Here is an 8,360-nt window from a genome sequence, read left to right on the forward strand (position 1 = left end):
CCTGGAATTATTACAGTGATGGGCACTTTACTGAAGGGACAGTCAACTTAAACTTGACAGAAGTGAGATTTTTGACTTATAATATTATAATATATTATTATATCTGAAAGATGTTGGAGGAAAAACATCTTTAAAAATGTGAAGATGTGATCATAAAACCACAAAAATCTGCAAAAAAACTGAGGGACTTTTGCATATGAAAAATAAACCAGATTTCAAGTTGACCGTCTCCATTTAAAGCACTGACGATTTCAGTGAACCGAGGACTAAATTGCCAGGGCCACACATAACATGGCAGGAGCTGCACAAGCTTCCCCACAGAGCTCTGCCAAGGCACTAGCATCTTGACCTAAGGCATCTTTTATAGAGACCAATTACTTGAATAACAAACAGCAACTCATGCCAAAGTGAACATTTTTATGGTGTGGATCAACAGACACTAGGATCAAGGATGGAACTAAACTTATTCTCATTTGTGACCAAAATAGCATTTGAACCCAGATTTCCACAAGTAAAAACCTAGGGCAGTAAATCCCTGAATTAAACAATAGTCAGATTCATTTTATGAAAAGAATGAACATTTGTTACAAATACTGTATATTCAGTTGCAGTAAGACTGTACTTCCCAAGATGTAAGAAGGCATTTACAATGTGACAAAATAATTAAATAAAAGTTATGGACACACCTTTGTTTTACCCAATTCTTACACAACTTTTGCTAAACCGATAAACTCAAAAAATCTTATGACATTAGAATAGGCCTGACTTTAACATTTAATTAATCATGGTTATTATAGTTACATAAAGTTTATATTTAATTCATCTTTGGGAAGCAGATGCTTAATAATCTGAATTCCACTAAAATGGCAAAGTGTAATAAGATCTCCCTTTTATCGACAGCTGCGGTCTAAAACATATAAATTGCATAAGTTTACAAATTAAACTACGCCCAACTGAAATCTTTAAGAAGTATTTTGTGGCCAGCTTTAAAAGGCTGGTCTTAGCAAGAATGTGACTCAGTTTAACTGTGTTTAAACTATACTCTAGGTAAGAAACAACCAGCTTGATTTCACGGGGCGGGGGGGGGGGAGAGGGGAACGACACTTTGTATAATATACTGCTTGTAATGGAATTTGCATCAAACTATCAAGTGAATGCCTGTTCAGACATGTTAACTTCAACCAACTCTCACCAATCCCTTGATATCTCCATCCTCCTCCTTTGAGTTTTTCACTGAAACATCTCTACAAACCTTGCCACAGAAAGCCCAATAAATACTTATATTTTCCATATATTCACTTTTAAAAAAAGAATAAAAGCACTGAATACTGACTACGAAAAGCTAAGATTTACCAGATAACTACTTTCCAGAGGACTAAGCCTATTATCAAGAGTTAGGCCTTGTCTACATTAGAAAGGGTTTCAGAGTAACAGCCGTGTTAGTCTGTATTCGCAAAAAGAAAAGGAGGACTTGTGGCACCTTAGAGACTAACCAATTTATTTGAGCATGATCTTTCGTGAGCTACAGCTCACTTCATCAGAAAGAGTTTGCCAGTATAGTTGTATACACCAGAAGCATCTTATACCAGCAAAAGTGTTCCCCAACAAAAAACAACAACAAAATAAGTTATACTAGCAAAAGAACTTTCCCCCCCTAGTCTAACTGTATCTACCCTAGGGCTTTTGCCAGCAAAACTGTGTTGGCTAGAGGTATGATTTTTTCTAGTCCACTAGCTATGCCAGCAAAACTGAGTGTAAACTAGGACTTGGATACAAGAAACAAGGGGGCAGGTTAGAGGAGACCCCATAAAGCAAGCGAGATTCAGGGACAAAATACTTGTGAGATGCCTAATCCCTACTGCAGGGAAGGATGAAATTTCTATCAAAATGTTTTTCTTCTTCAAGGGCTCCATGTTTATGGATGCTGACAGGAAGAATCTGATACTAAACACGAAGCTCCTATCCCTCCTCACCCCAACTGTTGGAAGGGAGCAGGAGCTTAAAGAAGGGTCTTTGCTACTTCACGTCTCCCGCAACCCCAATTTTCTCACTCCTCTTTCCTCTGAATAACTCTCCCGTTCTTGCCTCTGCTGCTGTTCATAGCTTTCCCAAGCAGGAAGAGGAATGTGAAACTGACACAGAAAGAACTGTGTGAAACTGACACAATTCTTGATAGTTGCTTCCCACAGGTTTTAACAGCAGTGAACCTTGTTAGTTTCACATTACCAAGGCTTGGCAAAGCCTGGATCAGCAGCAGCACAGGCATTGGAACAATCTTTCTGAAGACACCAAAAAATACTGCACGGGTCCACATTTGGAAGGCCCTCTCTCACGGTCATAAGATTATAAAGCCTTATTTTATAAACGAAATCTTAAATTTTGAAGACATTGATGACTTAGGCCCCACGTCAGGGAAATCTTTCCCCTCATCACTGGTGAATTGTGTGTGGAGCTTGAAGCCTTACTGCCCCCAATGTCTTTCCTTTTAAGATAGGCATCTGCTTCAAAGAATAACTCCTTTGTAGGAAATACTGGGCCCTAAACTGTAATGTTATCCCAATAGTGATTCTCAACAAGCAAAAGACTTTCTAACTTGTCAAAGGACACACCAACCCTAAAACTAGTCCCTCATAAGCAAGACAGCAAAGTTGAGGGTCCCTTATTGTTCACCAGTATGTATGTCAAAGAAACGCTTATCAGATCATTTTTTTTAAAACTATTAATTTGCAGCACATCCTAAACATCTCTCTGGCTAGTACAGTTCATGTTGGTTGCAGAAAAAAAAAATTCTCAGCCCACATCTCTGACATTTAAAAAAACAAAACCAGCCAAGATTACCAAGTACGTCAATGGGCAATAGTTTTACAAGGGGCCTAATCTCTCCCACTCACTCTTAACATGGGAAATGAGACAGCATATGCTTCATGTATGTAACCTTTGCTTTGGTTCCCAAAATTGTTTTTGAAGACCTTAATATGTAATGCTAACTTGAAATGGTTCGCCTTGGGAGGCGAGCGTGGAGGAGGCGGCGGCTGCTATGAAAATAAGAAATCACTATCTGGGAGTGTTTATGCAGCGACCCTTGGTGGGGTGGGGTGCTTTATAAATAGATGTGTTTCTTAATGGTGCCCTGCCCCAAGTGCTGTGCGGCGGCTAGTGTGTGTTTATAACCATTATTAATGGAGCTCGGCTGGCTAGGAGCGCTGCTGGGTTGTTACTTGCAGCATGCCCGGGGCCGCTCTCACCCAGGGGAGCGGAAGGGGGGGGGCGTCACCCCGCTATCCCCCACTCCGCAATGCGGGGCTGGCGCCCTGGGGACAAGCCCCTGGTCACCTTCAGCCCCTTAAGTGCAGCATCCCAGGCAGGGGCAGACTCGCTCGCAGAGCCCGCCTCGATGCTGGCTGCGGCCCGCGATGGCAACTCCGCGGGGGGCGGGAGGAGGGGGGGGTCACACACCCCGCCCGCCTCTCTCCGTAACCCCGAGCGGGCCGCCCCCGCTTGTTTACAGGCCCCGGGGCCCAGGCGGCGGCGCGGCCCTCAGCGCCCTAGCGTACTCCGCCCCGCCGCCTCCCGCTCGGCCCGCCTGGCCCGCCTCCCCACTCGAGCCCCGCACTGCGCAGCAGCACTTACTTACCCCGCGGCGGCGGCCAAAGGCACCGGCTCTCCGGGGAGCGCAGGGGGGGCAGGGCCGCGCTCCGAGCGGGCCGGGGTAGGGAGGGATCCGCGGCGGGGCTGGGCCGGCGGGCCGGCGGCCTCGCTTCAGTTCATTCACAGGCAGCTGCGGAGAGCGGCTCTCTGGCCAGGGGGAACCAAGAGCTCATCCCCTCCTCCCGCTCCCGCCCCCACCCCGCTCGCTCGCGCTCCCTCTCTCTCGCCCTGCCGCGAGCCCAGCGCCGCCCGCCGCCGACTCGCGCAGACCCCGCTCCCCTCCCTGAGCGGCACACGCGCGCTCCCGAGCCGCCGCCGCCGCCGCCGCGCGCGCGCGCGCGCTCTCTCTCTCTCTCCTGCCACCCTGCTGTGTGCGGCGCGCGCGCTCGCTCTCTCTCTCCTGCCACCCTGCTGTGTGCGGCGCGCGCGCTCCCCGCCGTCCCCTCGCCAGCGCGCACGCGGCTCCTTCCTCCTCTCTAAAGCCTGGGCTCAGGACAGCTGCGACTATTGCTGGTGCACCGTAAAGAGCCCGGATGTTGGTTGAGCTCGGAGAACTGCAAGGGGGGAGGGGGAGCAGACTGTTGAGCTATTACATCACCTCCCGGCTCCCTACTGCGCATGAGCTGCCCGGGGTTCTGGCGGGGAGGGTGGTGTGTGTGTGTGTGAGAGAGAGCGCGAGAGGCGCTGCGCGTGGGGGGATGGGCGGTAGAACCGCCCCACTCTTTGGGCGGGGGAGACAGCAGCTCTACCCGGTGTGGAGCAGCCAGCCAGGACACAGAACCCCTCCCCCCAGCATGGTCTCCGGCGGGAAATGAGGGAGAGACACTGTAGAGCGACCCCCCCCCACACACACACACACACGCTACCCCTCAGGGGATCAGTGACCTATGCTGCTGTGTGGTGTAGCAAGCTCAGACTGTTGTGATCAAGATACTCGCCTACTTTGAGGCTGTGGCTGGGGACTGAGTGTAACATGCATGGGGAAACCGTTTCTCAGTCCCCAGAGGGGAAAAGAGACTGTACCACACAGCAAAATCTACATCCTGCTCAATACATACACCATCCCCACAGGGAAGGTACTCTGTAACGTACACAAAAATTATACATGCACACCATTCTCAATAACAACCGCTGTACACAAGCACACCACTCCCAGTAACACTTTTCCCCCCTCCCCCATATTGCTTACAGTAACATCTCCCTGAGATAAAATATAAAATCCCCAACAGGGCTAACAAGCTAATATGGGCTCAGGTGGCCCTACGCCAAGGCTCATATGAGAGATGTCAGAATTGCAGGGAGGAGCTTAAAAGAAAGAAATTCAGCTCCAACTAGTGAGGAGAGTAGGTCCTGAGTTCATCCAGTTCTACTTTGTCTCTGACTATGATCCCACAACTGAGGACTTTTTCATGAAGATTTGCTTCAGATGGTAGCCATGTTAGTCTGTATCAACAAGAACAACAAGGAGTCCTTATGGTCTCTAAGGTGCCACAAGGACTCCTCGTTTATTTTATGAAGATTTGTAGCATTGATGGGACCCTGACCCAGCTAAACTTCCTGGACATGGCAGGGCAGGAGGAGTTTTGAGGCCTGTGGAAGCAGTACATGTGCCCGGGGAAGGGTTCCTGTTCATTTGTGCCATCAGTGACCACAGGAGCTTCAATGAGATCAGCAAGTTCCACACTCAAACCCTGCAGATCAAAGACCAGGATTAGTTTCCCATGATCATTGTGGACAACAAGATCAACTTGGACCTACAGCAGCAGGTGCCCAAAGAGGAGGCGTTGGCCTTAGCCCAGGAGAATTGCATCCCCTACACGGAGGGTACTGCCTCAACATGAATGAGTCCTTCCACAACATCATCAGAGCCCTCAGGAGGTCCCAGGAGCTGGAGAACCCCCCTGTTCACACAGTGTACCCCTCCAAATAAAGAGTCTGAGAGCTGCCCCTGCTGCATCCTCTACTGAGAGGGGTGCTCCTCCCCCACAACCTCTTCACCCTAACACTGTGGAGGAAGAGAGAAGCCCACCCTGAATTCTCCTGGTGGCTGGGGGGCCAATGGGAGAGGTGTGAAATATTCTATAGCTGTGTGTATATATTTACAAATAGCTATATTATGGGGAGGCAGATGATGGGAGCCTGGGTAATATTTTGGGATGAAGCAAGACAAGGATTCCTCAGCCAATTGATGCATAGCAACCCTGGAGGGAGGATGAATCAACTGAATCAACTTATATTGGAACTGCATCTTGACCTTAGCTAGGGAACCTAGTTGGGCCCACAGCTTTACAGAATTATTCTGAGGGAACAGAGGGAAGCATTCAGGAAGGGGTGGACTATTTGGGCTCAGCCAGAGGGCTGAGCCTCTTAGGATTGGGCTGGTGCGCTGAAACACTTGGTCACTGCAGAGCAGAGGCCTAAATGAGTTCTGGGGCCTGGTTTAGGACCTATGGGTGCCCTAGTGTGTAGAAACATCAGTGACAAAATGGTAGACACTGCAGGCATGACCTTCCCACCCCTGGAGAAGTGAGTGGGAGGACTGATTGACCCAGAATGTTGAACAACCTAGGCCTAAGTATTTGGTTTCGTAAGATAATGGCTACATGGACCTAGAGCATTTTCTGAAGTGGATGACTAAAAGCCCAGCCCGAGACTCAGACTGGAGTCGAGGTGTCCAAACTCATCTTGGTGGAGCATTTTGCCCACATGCTCCTGGCTCGGGGGTAGAGATTGGGTACTCAGACACTGTCCTGAGACACTAGCCAGTGTAGTCTATCTTATGGAAAACTATCTGGCTGCTGAAGTGGCTTTGGCTGTGTCATACCAGAGACCACCTGAAGCCACTGGGGTCCCTCTATTCAAAGGAGAACCTAGTTGGGCAATTTGCAGCCTGATGGTCCAGTGTTGGGCACAGAAGTGCCAGCCCCTAGGGGACCCAGCGGGCCACAGGGCCCTGGATTGGCTCCCTGTGGAAAACCCTGTCACCCTGGGTCCCAGCCCAGACAAAGGCTTCTGGGACTACCCCAGTCTCTTCTTCAGGAAAATAAGGGGGTGGATGCAGACAAGTCACAAAGGAAGGGGTCACCTTGAATATTAGACACAAGGCTGGAGCCCAGCATGCCAGCTGTGGGAGTTTGCTCCTTGTGTGGGTGCACAGGACACTTGTCCCACTCTAGGCCACATGTGGAGTGTGGTTATAGACAGATGTGGATGATGGAAAGTCAAGCCCTTAAGCAGACCCTGACTAAACTAACTATCCCTATTTGGATAAATGGGACAGAGAAGAAAGGCCTGGTGGATTCTGGGTGTGATCAAAACCTGATTTGGGATGACTTAGTTTCCCTCAGGGCTATGAGGTTTGGGACCATCTTTCTGCAATGTATTCATGGGAACTTTAAATGTTATCCCAGTGCTCACATGCAATTGACAGCAAACATGAAGTCCCTTATAATGGAGCTGCCCCAGATGCTAGCCTACACCATTATCTTGAGATGGGATTGGGAGCATTTCTCAGAGGTACTGGGAGAATTTAAGCCCTCAGAGGGGTAAACTGAGGAGACTCTGGGAAGTGGAGTCTGGATATTGGCAGGTATAGGTGAGGAGCTGGACCCTGAAGACTGGGGTCCAGCCCAGCAGAATCTCCCACAGAGGTTCACCCCAATGATGAAACAATATTGGATACCCCTATTGGACCCTGAAGGGGGAGGGCATCATAACTAAAGGGACTGACTTCATGAGGGATCAGAGGAAGGGCAAAACCCTGAGCTGAGCCTATGACCCTCTTTCAGCGGTCAACAGTAAGGTAATAGGCCCACATCAAGCAGAGCAGTACCCTCAGTTTGAGCTTCAGGCAGAGCAATTGTACCATCTGGAGAAAGATTGTTGGATGGTTGAAACTTGATTGCAAGTCCTTGTTCCCTGGCTTCATCAGCGTGAGGTTATCTGACTGGCTCACGCTTTCCCTTCTGTGGCCATGAGAAGACCCTGGCCAGGATTCTGGACCACTTCTACTGGATCAGGATTTATCAAGAGGACAAAGACTTCTGCAGCCCGTGTCCTGAGTGCCAACTCATAGGACCTTAAGGGGTGGGCAAAGCCTGTCTAGTTCCACTCCCTGTAGTAAGTGTCCCATTTGAAATAATGGGGATGGATCTAGTTGGACCCTTAGAAAAGAGTACATATTAGTAATAGTGATTATGCCTCCAAGTATCTGGAGGCAATCCTGCTACACTCCCACTCATGCAAAGATTATTGCAACGGAACTGCTAAAGATCTTTTCCAGAGTTGGGGTACGTATGACGATCATCACCATTCAAGGCACCAACTTCATATCTCATCTGTTGAAGGAGGTGTGTGATCTATTAAAAATAAAAATACTGCGTATGTATGTCTATCGTCTGCAAATTGAAGATCTGGTTGAATGGTTTTATCAGACCTTAAAAAGGATGTTGAAAAAGTGTATTGCTGTGGACCCCTGCCAGTGGGATCAGCTGATCCCTCCCTTTTATTGTCTATTTGAGAGGTTTCCTAGTCATCTAGTCCCCATTCAGACAATCCCAGCGTCTTCTTCCTCTAATCCATAAGATGTGTGAGGAACAAACTCCTAGAACAGATAATGTTGTACAGTATATACTAAAGCTCCAGGAGAGGCTCAAGACCCTAGGGACCTTCACCAAAAAAAACCCTCCTTGGTGCTCAGCAGTCTCAGGAGT

The 8,360-nt window shown here is 48.7% G+C and overlaps 1 protein-coding gene and 1 pseudogene across 2 annotated transcripts in view; one reads left to right on the plus strand and one right to left on the minus strand.

Moving 5' to 3' along the window:
• The window catches only part of PPM1A (protein phosphatase, Mg2+/Mn2+ dependent 1A), a 57,371-nt gene extending 53,468 nt beyond the window's left edge, over nt 1-3,903 (minus strand). Inside the window, exon 1 of one of the 2 annotated variants that reach the window (XM_048853868.2) lies at nt 3,635-3,903. The gene's annotated coding sequence lies outside the window, so the exon portion shown is untranslated. The remainder of the gene's footprint in view (nt 1-3,634) is intronic. The other variant, XM_048853864.2, reaches the window with a different exon arrangement.
• Nucleotides 3,296-5,615, plus strand: LOC125638736 (ras-like protein 2; annotated as a pseudogene).
• Nucleotides 5,616-8,360: the final 2,745 nt, after the last annotated feature.

The sequence above is a fragment of the Caretta caretta genome, chromosome 6 (assembly GCF_965140235.1).
Source record: "Caretta caretta isolate rCarCar2 chromosome 6, rCarCar1.hap1, whole genome shotgun sequence".
Lineage (NCBI taxonomy): Eukaryota > Metazoa > Chordata > Testudines > Cheloniidae > Caretta > Caretta caretta.